Source organism: Magallana gigas, chromosome 2 (assembly GCF_963853765.1).
Source record: "Magallana gigas chromosome 2, xbMagGiga1.1, whole genome shotgun sequence".
In the NCBI taxonomy this organism is placed as follows: Eukaryota; Metazoa; Mollusca; class Bivalvia; order Ostreida; family Ostreidae; genus Magallana; species Magallana gigas.
Genome location: NC_088854.1, coordinates 4,338,837 through 4,359,337, shown reverse-complemented (window position 1 = coordinate 4,359,337; position 20,501 = coordinate 4,338,837). Strand labels below are relative to the sequence as shown.

General features: G+C 31.6%; 1 long non-coding RNA gene across 1 annotated transcript; it reads left to right on the top strand.

Moving 5' to 3' along the window:
* Positions 1–10,984: 10,984 nt before the first annotated feature.
* LOC136272659 (uncharacterized) lies at positions 10,985–11,811 on the top strand. Its single transcript, XR_010710645.1, has 3 exons — positions 10,985–11,095; positions 11,277–11,474; positions 11,730–11,811. It is a non-coding gene; the product is annotated as an uncharacterized lncRNA (long non-coding RNA).
* Positions 11,812–20,501: the final 8,690 nt, after the last annotated feature.

Genomic DNA, 20,501 nt, shown 5'->3' with positions numbered 1-20,501 from the left:
TAATCAAAAAAGTTTTACCTTAAAAAAAAAAAAATCGGGCACAATTTCCAATGTTAGCATTTTACAATTTAAAGGTCTAATAAAATTTTGAATGAAGTTTCAAGATACTACTCTTCATTGTTTTATACGAAATATTGCATGGAAAAAAGATTTACATCGCATATTTTTAAATTACAAAAGGATATGCAAAATGAACTCAGATTAACCGCTAACAAACAAGCATAAAGAGAGACTGAGAACTAATTTCTTCTCTTTTTTATTTACATCAAAATAAATTCAAGAAAACATCTAAATATTTTTTCCCTTTATATGCGTTAATGAAAACGTTGATCAGCAAGGTCCGGTTCTATGTCGTGCAAGCACCTACTTAATAGATTGTTACACGGATCTACAACGATGACAAATATCGGAAAGGCAATATTGTGGGTGAGGGATGAAAGTGTAGTTTGTTTTTGAGGTTTATTTTTGATAATTATATTTATCTGGATCAATTTGGTTTGTTGGTTTGTTTTGTTTATTGAAAAGGGGAATAAAGAAAATGAGTAATTTCCGATATGAAGTCAAGCATATATTTTCATATTATCATTGACTTAAAACATGTTGGAAAAAAGAAATATTGTATCAAGCAGTTAGTTATTATGTGCAGATCATGCATTCCTCTGTGGTTTTCACAATTGCATGTATCAGTTACTACACGTATTCACTTACGGAGAAATAAATTTCCAAAGAGATGATATAGTTATCAGTTAAGTTCCAGATTGTCTTCTGCACATGCAAGCACGTGTGTAATCCTGATTTAAAAATAGGTATAATGGCCGTGGGGGGGGGGGGGGGGGTCATCGCAGCAAAATTGTGTATTAGCGTTCTAGAGTGTACATTGTTAATTAATAATTGATGTTGAATTGTTATTAACAAACAAAATCATAAATTTATAATAACTTACACTAAAATGCCAGGGAGTTCTGCTGGACGCGATTTCATTTGTCTTCAATTAATAGGGCGTAAGGATGCCCGCCTACTTTATACATATGCTCACGCGTCAACCGATTAAAATGACTGTATTTTGGATTTATAAATCGTTCTAAAACATTCAATCTGATATATCGTTGTTAACAATTCAAAACTTTGAACGATTAAATTTGTTTTTATACCTACCCCGACCCTCACGGAAGAATCCATTCTGATCAATGGAAATTTCATTTACAAGACTCCGCGCCAGAATGTCTCATTCGTTAATTTTTTCGAAGTTATAATAGTGGACGAGTCCAAAATAGGAATTTTGAGACACATCATACAATGTGAACATATGCCGTGAAAGTTTACTTTGCGTCTATTTTCTTATTTTGAGAGTCCTTTTTATCATGTTTATCATGGCTTGAAAATGACGGAAGGCCCTTGAATATTGTTATCTTTATGTCATATAACATGTTTTTATTCCACCCACAGGCTTGAATTAATAATTGCCTGACATCATGACAATGCATCTTTAATGTGTCAACATTTAAATTCATAATTGATGAAAACGTTATATGGGATGTAATAAGCAACAATAAGCAAGAGTTTTCAATTAAAAGGGCTTTTCACATTGCACGTGTGTAATCCTGATTTAAAAACAGATTGCCATATTTGAACGGTCAAAAAAAAGGGGGGGGTGGTCATCGCAACAAGATGATACACATTGTCTACTTTGGTACAATGTAAGTAATAGTTGGTGTTGGATTATCATCATTAACAAAGAATCATCAGTTTGGATTAATTAAAACAAATTATACATTCATATGATTGGAATATTTACTTGGGGGGGGGGGGGGGGGCTACGTACAAGTAATTCGCCGAAGTGGGGTGTGACCCGATTTTCGATCAATTGGGTGATTTCATTCATCTGGAAAAGGGTTTCACTCGCATGTCGTACTGAATGTACATCAAACAATTGCTAGTCAGTTAAGTGTGTATGTTAATTCGATAGCTTTCTTCTAAGACATTCAATCCAAAGTATAATATAATTATGTAGTTCTTAGTTGACACCCTCCCAATGGATCTATGCCGATTGATCTATCTGAGATCTCAGCTGTTGCGTGAATGGTAAAGAAAGACTTCGCGCCATAATATGTCTCATTCATAATTTTGGCTCGCCGATTTGTGGGCGAGTCCAAGTTAGGTCAGAGCACATGGTGTGTAGGTGGTCTTACCCACTTTATTTTCTTAACTGGTCATATAATAAATAGAGATATCATGGATCTTTCACTTTTGTCGGAGCATGTAATAAATGGAACCAAAAAATAAAGTAATTCTAATTGAATTAAATTGAAGTTAAAATGTAAATACCCCCTCCCCCCTACGGATTAGGATTTTCATAATTCCCCATTTTTAATATTCCTTGTCAAGATGTTTTGGATGAAGCTGCCCACCTACACCCCCCCCCCCCACACACACTTTCAAAAAACGATGATACATGTACGGAGGAGAACCAACCAGCATAATAACTTCTATGGAAGAAATTCATACTCGGGTAACGGTGGAAGCAGAAGAGGAAGGGGTTATTATTATTAGAGATATAATCCTAGATCACACTTTATTCTATACAACTGATGCATATCTACTTCCCCATACAAAACCGATTTATACTGAAGTTTAAACTTGTGTGAAATTTGTGTAAGAATTATCTTTTTTTTTTCTCTTTTGAGTATTGTTATCTTTTTTTGTTAATTTTGCTTTTTGCTTTTTATACCTTAATCTTACTTTACCAGTGTCATGACAATCTACAAAAACTCGATCAAGTGTTGTTATTGGAATATAGGTGGTTTGATTGTCCATGGTACAAACAAACTAGATGATCTTTTTTTCATCAAAGAAATACAAGAGTATGATGTAGTTATATTAGCAGAGACTCATATTGGATATAGCACATCTGTGTCTGTTGAACAATTCAACTGTTTTTCTGTATGTAGAGATATATCATCAAATGGAAGGTATTATGGAGGTCTAACTATTCTAAGAAGGAAAGAATTAAAAGATCATATCAAGATACTACCTACTACATGTAAAGACTACCGGTGGTTAAAATTTGATAAGAATCATTTCCATCTACATTCAGACCTCTACTTATGTGCTTTATATATGCCCCCTGCGAACTCTACTTATACTAGACATTTACCATATGACATATTGGAATTAATTGAAAAAGATCTTTTGTATTACAAAAAAAAGGTGATGTCTTGATGATTTGTGGTGATTTCAATGCTCGTACTGCAGATAAATTAGATGTTATTACGGATGACACCCCAAAGTACCTGATTTGTGGTGATTTCAATGCTCGTACTGCAGATAAATTAGATGTTATTACGGATGACACCCCAAAGTACCTTCCTTTGTTTGATTCATATTCTGTAGATAATACTACCAGAGTAAGACGAAGTCATGATACTGTATTAGACACAAGAGGGAAAGAGTTGCTTGAATTTTGTATACAAAATCAATTACGCATTATGAATGGAAGATGTTTAGGAGACATTTTTGGGCATTATACCTGTTTCAATCCCTTAGGTCAGAGTACTGTTGATTATTTATTAGCAGCTGAAAAAATTACAAAACAGCTTCTATATTTTAAAGTTTCTGAATTTATTCCTACCCTATCTGACTGTCATTGCAAAATATCATGGGAAATTTTAGCCAAATTCCAACATTCTTTACCCACCAGATCAGAGGAAGGGTTGCATAAAGTCCCTATTAATTACACTTGGACAGAAGGGTCAGTTATAAGATTTCAAGACGCTCTTAATTCACCAAATATTCAATCAAAAATCAATAATTTCCTGTCCAGAGCAGATAAATGTACACTAGAGAAAATATCTGAATTAATTTCTGACTTTGAAAATATTATTTTATCATCAGCTGAACTGTCGCTCAAAAAACCAAACTTTAAGAATAAAAATAAAGTTAAAAACAAAAAATGGTTTGACGCAGACTTGGGTAAAATGCGAGCAAGAGTTGTTGCTCAAGGTATACTATATTGTAAATCCCCCAAGGACCCCATTATCAGAGGGCACTACTATAAATTATACAGGGAATATAACAAATTAAGGAAGATGAAATATAGAAAATTTAGAAGCGACATTATTAACAAGCTAGATTCTTTGCGGATAGATGACCCAAAACAATATTGGAAACTTGTAAATGATCTAAGGGCAGAAAAAGCTGATTCAACTAATTATCCAGTAGAACCTAATGCATGGTTAAACCATTTTAAATCTTTACATTCATCAGTGGACAAAAACTTTGAAGACAGATTTAGAGAATTAAATTTTCTACTTGCAGAAAAAGAACGTAAACATAACATATTTAATAAACTAGACAACATAATAACAAACAAAGAAATATCTGCTGCAATTTCTTCTTTGAAATGTGGAAAAGCAAAAGGGTTAGATCTTATATCGAATGAAATGTTGAAAAGTGGACACACATTTCTCATACCTTGATTATTGAAACTATTTAATTTATGCTTTTCCTTTAGTTATTACCCAGAGTAATGGGCTAAGGGATATATCACTCCTATATTCAAATTAAATGATCCCTGTGACCCAAACAATTACCGTGGAATAACTATAACAAGTAATCTTGGCAAACTTTTCAATACTATTTTGAACACCAGATTAGATAACTTCCTAAGTGAAAATAATCTGATACACCCTTGTCAGGTTGGATTCACAAAACATGCCAGAACCTCTGATCATTGTTTTATTGTTAAATGTTTAATTGATAAATATTCTAATACAAAAGAAGGTAGATTATATGCCTGCTTTATAGATTTTCATAAAGCTTTTGATAGTGTTGTTTCAATGTGGGAACAAAATTTTATTGTATCATTAATAATATGTATATGAAAAGTGAAGCATGTGTTAAATATGATAATTTTCTTACCTCCTCATTTCCTATCAAATTAGGGGTGCGTCAAGGAGACAATTTGAGCCCCACATTATTTAAAATGTTTATAAATGACCTGCCATCATATTTACAGGGCTGTATTGACTCTATATCATTATACTCAAAAAACATAGACTGTTTAATGTATGCTGATGACATAGTAATCTTTTCATCATCACCAGAAGGACTTCAGCAAAAATTAAATGCTTTAGAGAAATATTGTGATGACTGGGGTATGCAAGTTAATTCCAATAAAACAAAAATTATTATATTTAATAAAGCTGGGAGAACAATAAACCATAAATTTAGTTACAAAAATTTCAATATTGAATGTGTACCAAATTACAAATACTTAGGCATTCATTTCGCAGCTTCAGGGACTTTCTCACTGGCTAAGGTGGAATTACACAAAAAGGGACTGAAAGCTTATTTCAAACTACGAAAAGACTTCCTGAGTCTAAACCCCGGGATATCGACTAGCTTAAATGTATTTGACCACACTATAAAGCCAATTTTACTTTATGGCTCTGAAATATGGGGAATCTTTAACGTCAATAACATAAAAATAAAACAGTCTAATGATATACTGATACAACAATGTTATAACAACTTAATAGCTGAAACTTTACATCTAAAATTTTGTAAAACCATATTGGGGTTGAATAAGAAAAGTATGAACCATGCTTCACTTTCTGAACTAGGAAGATTTCCTCTACATTATGATATTGTCAATAGATTACTAAAATATTGCTACAGATTAGAAAATTTAACAACAGAGTTTCCTCTATTAAAAGATGCATTTATATGTAGTAAAGAACTTCATTTCGCCCAAAATACAACTTGGTATTCCTCTATTGAAAAGCTACTAAACATTCTTAATATTCAAAACATTATGACATATTCTAAAAAAGACTTTGTTACTTCTTTAAAACAATCTCAGACTAAAAAATATTTGATTGATTGGCAGTACTCAAATGAAACACTTAAAGATGGCAAACTTGTTACTTATTTATTTTTGAAAACTAACTTCAGACTGGAAAAGTATTTAACTATATTAAGACCTGAATACAGAAAGCCAATCTGTAGACTGCGGATATCAGCGCATAGACTTTTTATTGAATCGGGCAGATATAATAACACACCTAGAACAGAAAGAATATGCAAAAATTGTACACTTAATAAAATTGAAGATGAAGAACATTTTCTTATCCAATGCAGCAAATTTACAAAAGAAAGAGAGGAATTATTTGATTTAATTTCATCTAAAGCAAAACATTTTACTAGTTTAGAAGATAAACAAAAATTATTTTGGATTCTAAACTGTGAAGAATTAGATATATTAAACTCTGTTGGTAAATTTTTACAAAAGGCATTGCCTTAATTTGTATTTCCTATTCAAATATTGGTTTTTTATTTTTCAATCATATGATAAACTATTTCAAATTTGTATGTGCATTTGTATCTTGACATATTTATGTATGGTGTTTAACATAAATATATAGAAGACACTATATTGAATGTATGGAAACATACATTATTATACATATATATATATACATATATACTACTTAATTGTTCATGTCTGTCATAGTTCTTTAAATCATCCAGCTCTTTCCCTCTTGTATATGTTTATTGAATGTTTTATGTTCATTGGATGTTGTATGTCAACAGTCTTCATGTTGCCTCTTGAGGGCCCTTAATTGGTTAATAAAGAAATTGAAATTGAAATTGAAATTGTACGTGCTTGAATATCCTTTCCTATATGGTTGGAAATAACAAAATGTCTTTGATTTTGCATCTAATATATAACAAATTCAATTTTTAATTTGGCTGTTTGAGATTATTCGATACATGTACATTCCTAAAATGATTTAAAATAATGAAATGATTTAATTTCCAGTGATATACAGGTACATGCACTCGATCGAAGAAAAAGATTGAAATTGCTTCTAAACTCTGTACGTTCAGTTTAATAATTTATGATCCGCAGCGAAAATTAAATTTCATTTCTTACAAGATAGCCTAATTGATACATGCATGCTTCCATTGAATTAATTTTGGTAGTCAGGCAAGCTTTTTGGAAAGCTATAGCTTGTATAATATTAAGGTCAGACGCGACCTTCATGTATTTTCCATTTTTTCCTTTCTCCACAATGTGAAGATTTCAATTTCGTTATTTCATAGTTAAATTTTTATGTAATATGATTTTTTTTGTTTGGATATAAAGTGTTCAAATGAAAATATATAGTATGACTTTACTTTTAAGCATTCAAATGCAATTTGCGTGCTATTTCAAGGAAAGTTCGAAATATTCTAGCTCCAAAACGAGCCTGGTAATGTACTCTAAATTTTTTGGAATTAACAGGTTTAAATGTTAATAAATAATGAAATATCAAGGAAAATGGTTTTAAGAGAGCAATACTGATTTGTTTAAAAATAACACCCTAATACTTCGTATTACATTCGCTGTTTGTAGAACAAGCAGAACCAGTATCAGTCCGATCCCTACCGTATACATTGTTCGAATTTAATAGCGCTTTGCATGTACAAAATATCTTTTAAAAATTGAACACTGAAAGTGTTTATCTATATGGCTATTAATCGATATGTACATGTACACATAGCGTACACACGTGATTCAAAATACCCCAAACGGAAAAATTCACTTATTGAGTCTACATTTTATAGAATTTGCAAAGAATACATTGCGGGTCTGAATGTTTGTCAATGTGTCAATCTATCAATATACAGTTTATTAATTATTTTCGATTGCTAAGGCTACATCGTATTTGATGAACATTGAACAACATTTTTTCCATGCCATTATTTCCACCGAAGATAGCGAGTACAATTATAAAGCACAATTTATTTAATTATCTCTTTAATATTGTGTACTAGTATGTAATAAATAATTTATAAATTGCTGCTGAGGGTTGTTTGGTATTTTCGTTTGTAGATGTTTTGCAAGTAAAAACGTGAAACGCGGGGCAAGTCATAATTAATATCCCTAATAACCGTTACTAAAAACTAGCGGCTTTGGATTCAAATATTATCGTATACGAATATTACGTTCACTTTTTAAAATCATCTCCACGATGATAATATTATATCCATCAGAAATCAGTATTTTGTTTTGCTTTATAAGAAATGTTCTATCGGGAGCAATCCCGCGTTCGTTTAAATTGCCAGCGTACATTTGTCATGTCAGTAATACACATTGTGCTTTATATGACGGCCGTGTATACGTACTGTAGAAAAGTTGAGTTTAATTACCATGCATTGGAACCATTTTATTTACACATCTCACAGTACTGAAACAATTCAAAATGTCTCTGTTACAGTAACACAGTGGGGCGTTAAACATGTGTACGTCCAGCTCTACAAGCATATGCACTGTCGTCAAGGCGACGGCCTGAAAACAGCTAGCGACTCTTCTATCGATCGGTTACCTGAGTCTCGTAATGCATCTAAATATAGAAAGGGGCACAGTTATGAAATAAACAACAAAAATAAGGTCAAAGAGGTTCATCTTTATGAAATGAAAATGTACATATGAATAAAAACATTTGGGAATTTTATGTGGAATTATTTTTGTGCGCTGCATGTATCAGTTAGTGCATTACAAAAAGCCCTTTCATAACTTCCTAAACGTGCGCACCCCCACAAAAATGGACCTAACTGACAACAATTGTTTCTGCAAATACTGGCTATAAATTACGAAAACATTAAATTGATTACCACGGAAGGATTCAAAATTAATATCTTAACAACTTTGCTTCAATAATGCATCAGAAATATTTCATTCCTTTTTAAGTTATTGACAAGAAACTTTGGACGCCTCTAACTCCCTAATTATAGGGGCCAGCCCCTTTTTCGGTATACCGAATGAAAGGTCTTGGTAAGACCAAGAACTTTTAAAATACACGTTATAACAAATTTTTATCAGGTAGAAAACTAACACGGAAAATACGCGAATTTATTTGATTTTTTTTCTTACCTTTGTTTCAACATCTATACCACCCCTTTTATTTGCATTTAAATAGTTAATGAAATATATCTCGCACAAATTCAATGTATTAGCTTCCAAACCAGCCCATCTTTGAGACTCTGCCAGTCATCGTTAAAGCTAAACCTCCCTGGACAAAAGAAGTCGTTAAATTTTACTAAAAGGGGAATAACTCAAAACCGGATAGGGATTTTCCTCAACTAAAATATGCAACGACAACATCACGCGGCATGTTATCAGTCCTGAAAATTTCAAAACGATCGGTGAACAAACGAGCGAGATATTAAGGATCAAAGTTGGCGTCTAGAAGGAAAAAAATAAGAAGAAATTTGAAAATTTTTCAGAATAATAGTAAGGTTTTCAGCTCTCAGCGGAAAACCTTAATAATATAAAAAAACAACAACCCTGAAAAGGTGGAGGGGAGGTGATTGATTTATAAAGAAATGGTCCGAAGGAACAGAATCAGTATTCAAAGGTGTTACCCGTGCAGTGTCCTGAAAGAAAGTTAATAAGCGCGTCTTTCTAAACAAAGAGACTCGCTAGAATTACCGCGTTTAATTTCATTGGTCAAATGATGACACCAACATTACGTCACCAAATAGAGCCCTTTCTACTTCTAGATAATATACATTAAAAATGCGATAACTTGTAAGGCGAAAAATAGTAAATCAATATATATAAAGCATTTTAAGTAAACTTAAAATTCCTTTATAATAGTAAAGGAAATCCCAGCGGTACTCATTGTATACAGCAATCATCCTTTTTTGTAGTTTTAAAACTATCATTGAACTTTCAGCAACACTACATTTGGAATAAAAACAACTCAGTGGAAGGCAATCATCCTCCATCATATTGGCTTTTAAAGGAACAATTATGGTATATTTCAATCGTTCATAGCTTTTTTTTGTTTCTTAGAAAGGCCAAATTTCTTTACTACTATCCTTTGTTTATTCCTAATGCCGTTCATAATTTGTTACATTTTCTATAGGTTGCAACTATTGTGTTAATATCATTAAGCAAGGAAATTGCCAAGGGTAAATCATGTGATTTAGAGAAGGCTCTCAAATCAATCGGTTTTAACTATGATTTTCCCTGTAAGTACCACGACATAAAGGAAAATTCTACAACTCTGCGTAATTTGGGAATAGCATCCTTGGCTGTTGACATCATATTTTTCCTTTTGATCTTGATTTTCCCTTTGCTGTTTTCAATATGCAAACTGCTAGTACGCACATTTGTAAGTAATTCTTACATTATATTTTGCATTTATAATGTAAATTTATTTTCAAAATATAATTTATAATCTAATTGCTAAATTTATCCTTTTTTCCAGCTTCCACTGGTTGCAATTTTTTCGGAATTCATTATCATGGGATACAATGATATTCTTTACTCAAAAACAGCGCGAAAAAATATGGTTTGCATTTTTAATTTAATCTTGTCTTTAATTTTTGTCTGCATACACTGAAGTGTCAAATAAAAATAAACTATATTAAAATTGATACTGGGTTATACAATACCAATTAACAAGAAATCTGAGAAAATTTGTTTTTGATATAAAAGTTTTATTGAAATTGAAATTTCTGGTTTGATAAAATTTGTTATCATTTTAAAGTTTATATGTACTTGTATGTTTTTTTTTCTCTTTTTGTCATTCTCTTATCGCCTTTACATTAACGAAATTTAAGCTGCATTCTTTACTGCAAAATTATAGTTTATTTGAAATGAAAAAATTGCATTGGTTTATTAACTTAATAAGTAATATTTTCATTGGTAAATCTTTTTAAAGACCTAAATCACCAAACATTGCATTATTGTCGTCCTATACAAAATTGCGCTCCTTTACAACACATTTATCTTTATTTAGAAGAAATGTAGCGATTTGTTTTAATCTTGTCAATTAAAAAGGATAAAGTTTAATCCACATACAGAATTATTTTAAAAGAATATTCTTGCAACCAAATACAATTTTGAAAGTGATAGTTATATCGATTGAATATGTGTTTAGACACTTTGAATGATTGAATGAAAATGACAGGTTGATTTGATTTTCAGAATTATGTTCAATTACAATCAGATCTGACAATTTGGCTTGGGGCACATTATACTTCTGATAATGTCAGTAGTAGTGATGAAATATCAAATAGCTGGAATAAGCTCTTTATTGAGGTAAGATATTTAAGTTGAGGACGGATAAATATTGTGATTGCAAATCTTTGTAATTTAAAGAATATTCAAAAATATTAAAACTAATAAACAACGACGTTTTAATGTATCTAAAATGCGTGAGATCAATTGTTCAATAATTATATCGTTTTTTTCCCTTCAAATATAACCACTTTTTTTGGAGTACGAATGTTGTGCTGTAAACCAAGTTCAAGGAACGACCAACGACTTTGACAACACCCCATGGTGTACTACATCCGGTTCCTGTCAGGCAACAGCCTCCCAGATCCCGAAGACCTGCTGCAATGGTGTCTCAGAGGACGATTACGGAAGCGCACCAACATTCTGTAATTCCTCTGTTAATCCCTGGACCTATAAATCGGTAAATCTATACTACATGTACGTGCTTTGTGGATATTTTTATATGACAATCATATGAAAGGTAGCAGATATGTCGATGAAATTTAATTGAAAGATATAATTAAAGAAAACTTGGTTATAATGATGGAAAGATGAAATTGTGAATGAGATGGTGTAACGTTGAGTGTATTGCTTTGATAGATAATGAGCTACATACAAGAAAGTTTGTAAACAATTATCATTTATCAATTTTCTGAACAATATATTTTTTATGTAGAACTGCATGATCCCGATCAGGATGCTAAGCGTTGTAGGCATTAAGGAGCACCATGTAAGCCTGTTTCTGACCTTCTTACTAATTATTGGGACTTTAAAAGTAAGTTTTATTGATAAATTGATAACTAAGTTAGGGATATGGGTCACGGTGCCATTGAATTATGATTTAACTCTATATAACTCATCTATTTACAATACTGACATTATTTTTGTCATAAGAAATGTCTCTCTCTTTACAGATAGCTGAATTACTCATTGAATTGTCGTTGATATCAGTACATGTTTACTTTTTGGTCGTTGGATTTGAAACAGAATCAAAATAAGAGAAAGAGAAGATTGACACTGAAAATAAAACGAATGGAAAAACAGAGTAAAACATGTAACTTGTATGAATGCGGGTGATAATTCATAAATGTGAAAATCATCTTGTTTATTTATCTTAATGTTTTATGGAATAAAAACCCTAAAATTATACAGATGTATTCAGATTGTGCAATCTACATATTTAAAGCAGTGCAAAAAAAGAAGAAATTAAACGGAGTATTTTACACTGCAAATGAACTTTTATTAAACTCATTGCAACTATTCAGTTATCTTAAAAGATATATTTCCAGACTATGTTTATATACGAGGGTTGTCCCAAAATAGCGTAGACAAGTGGCGTTATTCAGTTAATCGAAGACAAAGGAAGATGATTTGTGTCACAAAGGGTTCAAGAAATTTGCATTCAAATAATGTTTTAAAATCAAATATTGTTTGAGATTAAATTAGTGAAATGAAAGCATGTTAGATCAGAAATTCGACATGCAGCGCAATGTCAGAAACAAAAAGTTAAAATCAACATAACGAAATGAAAATTGCGAGGAAAAGTACTGTTCGAATGAAAAAATTCAAATAAAACATACATTGATATTTGATAATAATTCTGTTATTTACTTAGAAAATGCTTTGGCTATAACAAAACTTATATTTTATAGCGCGTTTTGTGACAAGTTCAAAAGTTAACTCGTAATAAAATGACGATGTCAGCGTTTAAGGCGGCGCAGCAGAAACTGAGACCATGAAATAAATCCTAAGCGGCTTTGGAATTAAACGAAATTAACAAAATCGATTAAAAATGCTTTTTGTGAATAAGTAGTTAAGCAACATTGAAAACATTTGAACAAGTATGATGACAATAAGTGGAAAAAAGAAACCCCGAACGATATCAATGGACGTCAAAATGTTAAACGACATATTTCGGCAAGACGGACGTTACACAACAAGTAATACAGAGCAAGTTTGGAGCCGACAGATCGTTTGTACTAAAAAAATATTTAAAATAAACCCAACTAGAAATACATGTTGAATGTTCACTCAGGTTACTTGTTCAAAGATAATATATATATATATATATATATATATATATATATATATATATATATATATATATATATATATATATATATATATATATATATATATATATATATAAAACACTGTTTTGGAAATAAAACGTACATGTTATCGTAAACGATGTGGAGGGTTTAGCAACAACGTAAAACTGGAAATTTTCGACGTCGCACATTGCGCCGCCTGACAAAACTTGTTGTGTCTAATTATTCATTTTCTCAAGAAATAAATAAAGTACTGATTTGAATTTTTCAGTATTGTTTGCCAAAGAGTCAAAGAAAGAAGAAAACATAGAAGTCTAATGAAATTGCAGTGAACAGATTTTACATTATGTATCCTGTCTACGCTATTTTGGGACAACCCTCGTACTTTTAGTTTTAACGAGGTGAAAAAAATGTTTAATCAAACATAACAAATTTGACTCCTCCTGTAATAAACAACTTACATCTACATGCGATAGCACAGAAGACTCATTCAAGATTCGACATTCTATATACGAAACTCGAAATACGAAATTCGAGATTCTAAATTCAATATTTAATACCCAAATTAACCAATCAGTATGATCACCAGTATCCTAGCGACACCAAACTGTTCAAAACAAAAATCAGCCGTACATGGACTTACAAATAAATGCTATTTTATTCCTAGTTAAATGATGACTTGTACAAATTATTTTAAACAAAATAAATTATCATTAAATTAGTACGAATACTGTGTGCTTCGCGAATCCAATTGATTTTGCTCGCCAGATGTGTTTCACCATTATCAGTATAAAACCGTGACACATTCGCCTTAATTGTGCAACATTGTGGAGTATGAAGAGTTATTTCTATTTAAAAACCAGCCTGGTTTCAGTAATAAATCTGAACATTATTTACCATTTTGTTAATACATTGTATGTATAAACTAATTATTGAGAATCAATCAGATTAGATCCAGATTAATTGAATTACAAGAACATCTAAGACTCTTTATATAATCAAAGTATCGAAGTACTCACGGGAGTTGATTTTATCGATTATGATTTATTTTAAAATCAACTTTAAGTTATCTTGCATGGCAGTTAGTTTCTAGTCTGTATTTAAATATACGCACTTTTTTGTTATATGAATTTTAGACTTTTCCGACAAGAATTTCGAGAAACCCCATATGAATAATGTTGTGTAATATTTAAGGATAGAGATTTCAAACTATGTATAAGTAATCAAAGCAATTCTAAAAAATCTATGGATCCAAGCACTATTGATCTCCGACAAGCAAGAAGGCCTTTGTGCTTGTCGGAGATTTACGGAGACAGTCGAGCTGTATTAAACTCTGGCGTAGGAATACATGAGACTATTAATTTTAAATATCTTAGTTATTCGTATTAAATAAAATCCGACTATTTTGAAAGTGTTTCCTTGAAAAACAATGCTTCAGCATACATTACTTTGAATTTTTCTATTATTTTCAAGAACTAAGTCTTGTCAACGGTGCTGATTTGTGCTTAGGTCCAAACACAGTTTCACTTTCGGTTTGCCAGAGTAACTGCATAGGAGAGTTGATTAAAATCAGCTCCCAAAAAAACCACCTTACGAGTCTAGCTTGGCATTGTTTTTAATAAAATGAAATACGTTCAGATTTAACGTCCCTTCTCTCTCTCTCTCTCTCTCTCTCTCTCTCTCTCTCTCTCTCTCTCTCTCTCTCTCTCTCTCTCTCTCTCTCTCTCTCTCTCTCTCTCTCTCCGTTTTTACATTGGAGAAGTCTGACGTACTAGTAAAAGGCGGAGATCCAGGGAAATAGAACACAAACGTTCCGTACATTTACAAGCTTCTTGTTGTTAAATAACACAAAGGCAAAATGGTTGAAACTACAATGTAATCAGATCAACGTTCATTTTATGCAAATATGTTTTATAATATTAACGATTTCTGTAAAAAGCACTTTTATATACAATAATTCACACGATGCATATTCTTCAAAGAGAATCAAACTGAGTACTTATTATCATGTACGCATGTACCCAAAATAGCATTTTATAATCCATCATGTACTTATTCTTTAACGGTGATTGGTGATGAGATTTGCTACAAGGATGTATCTCGAATGACAAATCTATGAACACATAAGTACTATCTTATAATGCAAATACTATTTACCGATATATTAAAATATATCAGAATCAATGAATGACTCTACTTTTTCTTTGTATATAGGATATTTATTTTCAGGTTTTCTTCTAAGAAATATGCGACATAAACCTATACCTCAAAACCCTCTCACGGATTATGAAATTAAGTTTTTCCGTACCCTTTCCCTTCCCTTAATGACGGGTTGTTACCGTAGAGGCTCGCATCTATTGACCAATGATGGTCTATTGGTCAGGAACAAGTCTTAAACACGACCTTTTCTAGTTGGAAACGATACTATTTGTTCCAGATGGTTGTCATATTATTACCATAATGTAACCATTTGCTTTTTACCAGAATTGATTTTGCAAATAAAAACAAATGAAAGTTAATTATTGTTTATTTATTATAATAGTTTTTATCAGGAACACAATACGAACTGTGATGTTTTGTCACAAATAATTAGTTTGAATTCATGATTTAAGTAACAAGTACGACAATGTTTATTAGGCATTTAAATGCATTTTGTTATCACCATAAAAGTCAGTGTGTTTTGTTTAATGTTTAAAGAATAAATTGTTTAAGGTTTCCGGATTAAACTTCTATGATTGTCTTTAGTTATCATTATTAATTCCCTTATTGTATTCATTCTGTTTCTTATTATAAAGGACTTCTGTTTCATCGGAAAACCTTATTGTTGTTGCATTCTTTTCCCTTATTGTCATTATCTTTTTCTGGAACGTTTTCTAAAAACTTGCTTTGGTCGATTTCAATGAAACTTTCAGATGTTATAATAAACAAAATAAGAAATTCATTTAGCGGTTTAAATTTTGTCGTCACGTCTGGTCCTGAGATAAAACAGCTTTTATGTTTTTGCTTATTCACAATTTCAATATACTATCAAACTTTCAGCGATTGTAAGTAGTGTTGGCCGCAGTGCTTATTCCATATACTAGTATGGTGTCCGCCGTCACTTCCGGTCGTCACCAGATGGCAACACGGAATCCTACTTTTTTCAACTTTTTTTGCTTAACAATATTAAAAAAATGTTTTTTGGAGGTTATTGGAGACGCTTTAACATTAAGACTATGTGATTTGTTTCAAGTTCGATCAAAGCATTCACGATATTTTGGGGCTTCAAATTTCTTCAAAAAGAGTTTCCGTGGCGTAAAAGTTAAAGTCGTGGACTTGCACCCAACCTGGGTAAAATTCCAAAGTGCCAAATATTTTTTTCTTTCTTAATTGTATTTTGATTTACACATTTTTTTGTTGAAAACATTAATTTTTGATTTTAACAAATATCACAACAGCGCGTTTTCCCAGTATAATATATGTCAATTGGAATTTGAAGAATTGTTAAGATATAATAGAAAAGAACAAAGATATCTAAAGCCTAGTGAAATGTACATTCAAACTAAGGACATCTCGCTCATCGCTCGCAACGAGATCGCGTCTAGTTATTATTTTCCCCATAAATTTTTTTGGCACGCGATTTTTTCAACAATCATTCGACCAATCATGACCATTTTCATTTTAACAAATAATTGCCAGTGGTACTAATTATATAAAAAGCACATTTCGTCATTTCCGGTACCAGTTTATTGCTGATTTTGTAGTTCTTACGATCCCTTCTGTGCAGAGAAAAACTAAGAGAAACTATCAGATATTGAAATATTAAATTTCAGGATAGGTACACAATAGTTCGAAGTTGGGCACCGTGTAGTTGTTTTCCGTCAATAGCACCGTTTATTTGAGATCGCTAAGTGAGCTATCTGATAGCAATGTTTATGTTACATGCGTAGATCAAACAAATTTCAATTTTCGGGATTAGACGAAAGTAAACATTGCACTGGTATTTTGTCGTGACAATGCTATTTTTTCTCGTAGTAATAACTTGTAGGTAACTGTATGACCCCTTTTACTAAGGGTTAAGTATGGCCTGATTTCGACTCAACATTTTAAGTCGTTCGTGAATTTTCAAGCCTCAAACCCCCTTAATTTTGCACCAATTTTAAGGCATGCCAAAGTTTTTGTTAGAAGTCTACTACTATGTCAAACATGTTAAAAAATTGCTTAGATTATTTAGAAAAAACATATATAATAATATCCAAATCAGTTATCTAATTATTGACAATAAATTAAAACTACATTAATCACTCAATTCTGACGCTACCTACCTACACACCCCACCCCACCCCTACCGACCGACCCCACCCAACCCCACCCCACCCCACGTGCCCAACCACCCAACCACCAATGTTAACTCGATGTCGATCAACATTGCAATGTCGACTCGATGTTGGTCAACATCGCGATATCGACAATGTTGACGATGTAAACATGATATAAAAGGTACGATGAAGACACGATGTTGACCCAATGTCGATCAACACTGCGATGTCGGCGATGTAAACAGGTGAGAGGGAACACGATGTAGACACGATGTTGGTTAACATTGCGATATCGACAATGTCGACGATGTTAACAGGATATAAAAGGTATGATGTAGACACAAAGTCTACAAGATGTTATCAACATTGCAATGTCGACGATGTTGACGGTGTAAACAGGTTATAGGATGTACGATGTAGACACGAAGTCTACACGATGTTGATCAACACTGCAATGTCGACAGTGTAAACAAAAAAGAAGTGTGCCTTCATGTAGACACGATATCGACTCAATTTCGATCAACATTGCGATCTCGATTTCGATCAAAATCGCGATATCGAAGATGTCGATGATGTAAACAACATATAAAAGGTACGATGTAGACACGATGTCGATCTCTATTGCAATGTCGACGATGTCGACGTTGTAAACAGGAAACAAGACACACGATGTTGACACAATGTCGACACGATGTTGGTCAACATTGCGATATCGAAAATGTACACAGGATAGATATGGTACGCTACAAATGCAAATTTAATAATTATGCTTATATGATATTAACACAATATCTACTCGGTATTGGCCAACATTGCGATGTCGACAATATTAATAAAACATCGTGCATTGGACATTCCTCTCATCACATTGTAATCCCTCTATATTAAACATGTCACAGTAAGAAACTTAATAATCATTTTTGCTTTTTGCTTTTGGCTTTAGACTAACGGTAAATGAAAAACTTCTTAAGAAAAACATATATATTATTAAAAAAAACCCCAATAAACATTATTTTTTGCCACGAAAAAAAATAAAACAAAATAGTGTTGAAGAGAGCTGGTGAATGTTAAGCATATACAGAAAACGTCATATAAGACTATGGTATGTTAATATACCAGTATTTTACCGGTATTATCTTTATGTATGCTTATTATCCTTGAGATTCATTTTTGATTTTTTTTTTACCTTTCACACATTCCTTCTTTAAACAAACATTGAAATAACAGGAAGTTATAAAAAAAACAAGTCCAATATAGGCAAACTAACATGAAACATACCATTACGGAATAAATCACATAAAGCACTTTAATATATATTGAAATTTTTTTATGTCATATTCTTTGCATTGTATTCTAATTGATTATTTTACTTAGGAGCATGGGGTAAAATGCATCCACTTTTCGGTATTATTAGCTAACTCATTAGCCCGAGAACTAGGCGAAAGGATTATATCGAGTGTTTAACAAGCAAGTCAAACAAAATGTAAGAATAAAAAAAAATGAAAACAAATTAACTACTTGCTTGCTATTTTTGATAGATTGAAGAATTGCTTTTACGATATATTGCATTAATTTGATAATAAAAGAATTTTATGTTTAGTATATCATTCAAAGTGGTAGTGCTCTCTTTTGTGAATTTTCTTTTACTGTGGAAGAACATTTTGGGATCTTGGCAAATAAGAGACGATAACTCCTTCTTGTTAAACCTCTGGTTCTATCAAACAGTGGTTGTTGTTCTTTGTTAGATTCACTATGTCCTGTTACAGCTACATATTTAGTAAAGTGTTATTTCAAATGTTTTCATAACAGTGTTGACTTTTTTTCATAATCATTAGATATCAAATATTTTTGGATTTTACAGGTAACGCAAAAGTTATTATTCCGACAGTATAGGGTAACTATTGAAAGGCTTCGAATGTTATTGATAATGAACGCAGTGTAAAAATTGGATATCATATACCACCAGTTTAAAGGTATATAAACCTCCCATGCAATATTTTTGTCTACCTTACAAAATTTTTGTTATAAATCTTTGGTAAAAATTGAGAAGTACAATTCATTGACGAGATATTAATGACAATGTAAATCATATACATTCACAATATTTTGTCATAACTTCAATGCTATTTATTAGAAATACATGTAAGTATTTACTTGAACTAGGATGTGCTCTGATCGCATTGATGAATACAGTGTTAGAAGAATACAGTAGAACTGTAATATAAAAGTAGAGGAAATGAATATTTGCGATAATGTGATGTATTACTTGCTCAAAAAAAATGTTACATTAACGTGATATTGGGATTACACTACCTGGGATAATGCATATTTTATAATTCAATATAATGATATTTGTGAATAACAAATTTATGCATAGAAATTTATTTAAATGTGTTTTTTTACCATATAAAGTGATATTGAACACAGTTATAAGAGGACCAATCTGACATAAGTATGAATGTCAGATAAATAAATATAAACTAATCAACCCATCAAGTTGTTGCTTTCTTTTTGTGATATATTTATCAACTAGTATTGGATTTCTGAAGACATGAATGTTAGTTGTTCATCTTGAATATTTCAATATTTACTAGTTTTGTACATGCCATTACGAATTGGTTGTTTAAAGTATCACATTTGTATTTGAAATTGAAACCACTCTAACGGTTTAATTCGAATGAGTTGTGTTTAAAAATAAATTCTTTGATAAGGAAATAAATTAGCAGTGCCTACCATTTATTTCTTTAAGAGTTGTTTTTTCATACAATTTAAACCTTATTCAAAAAAGCTGTATTTATGATCGGTTAAATTACATTAGGTGTAGCTGATAAAGATATGAGTCAGTCACTAACAACAATGATATCAGATCTTCAGATCACGAAACCAGTGCACAGTGCAGCGGAAAATAGTTAGGCAACAGGCAAATGCATTACAGATGTTAATTTATACTGCGAGCTATGGCAACAAACAAAACAATTTTTCGGAAATTATTCTTGAAATAAATATATTTCATAATTTTGTCATACATTTCTGTATCTAAAATACAATCGCCTTTTCAATTGAGTTAATTTTATCATTATGAACACATTGATGTTGCTG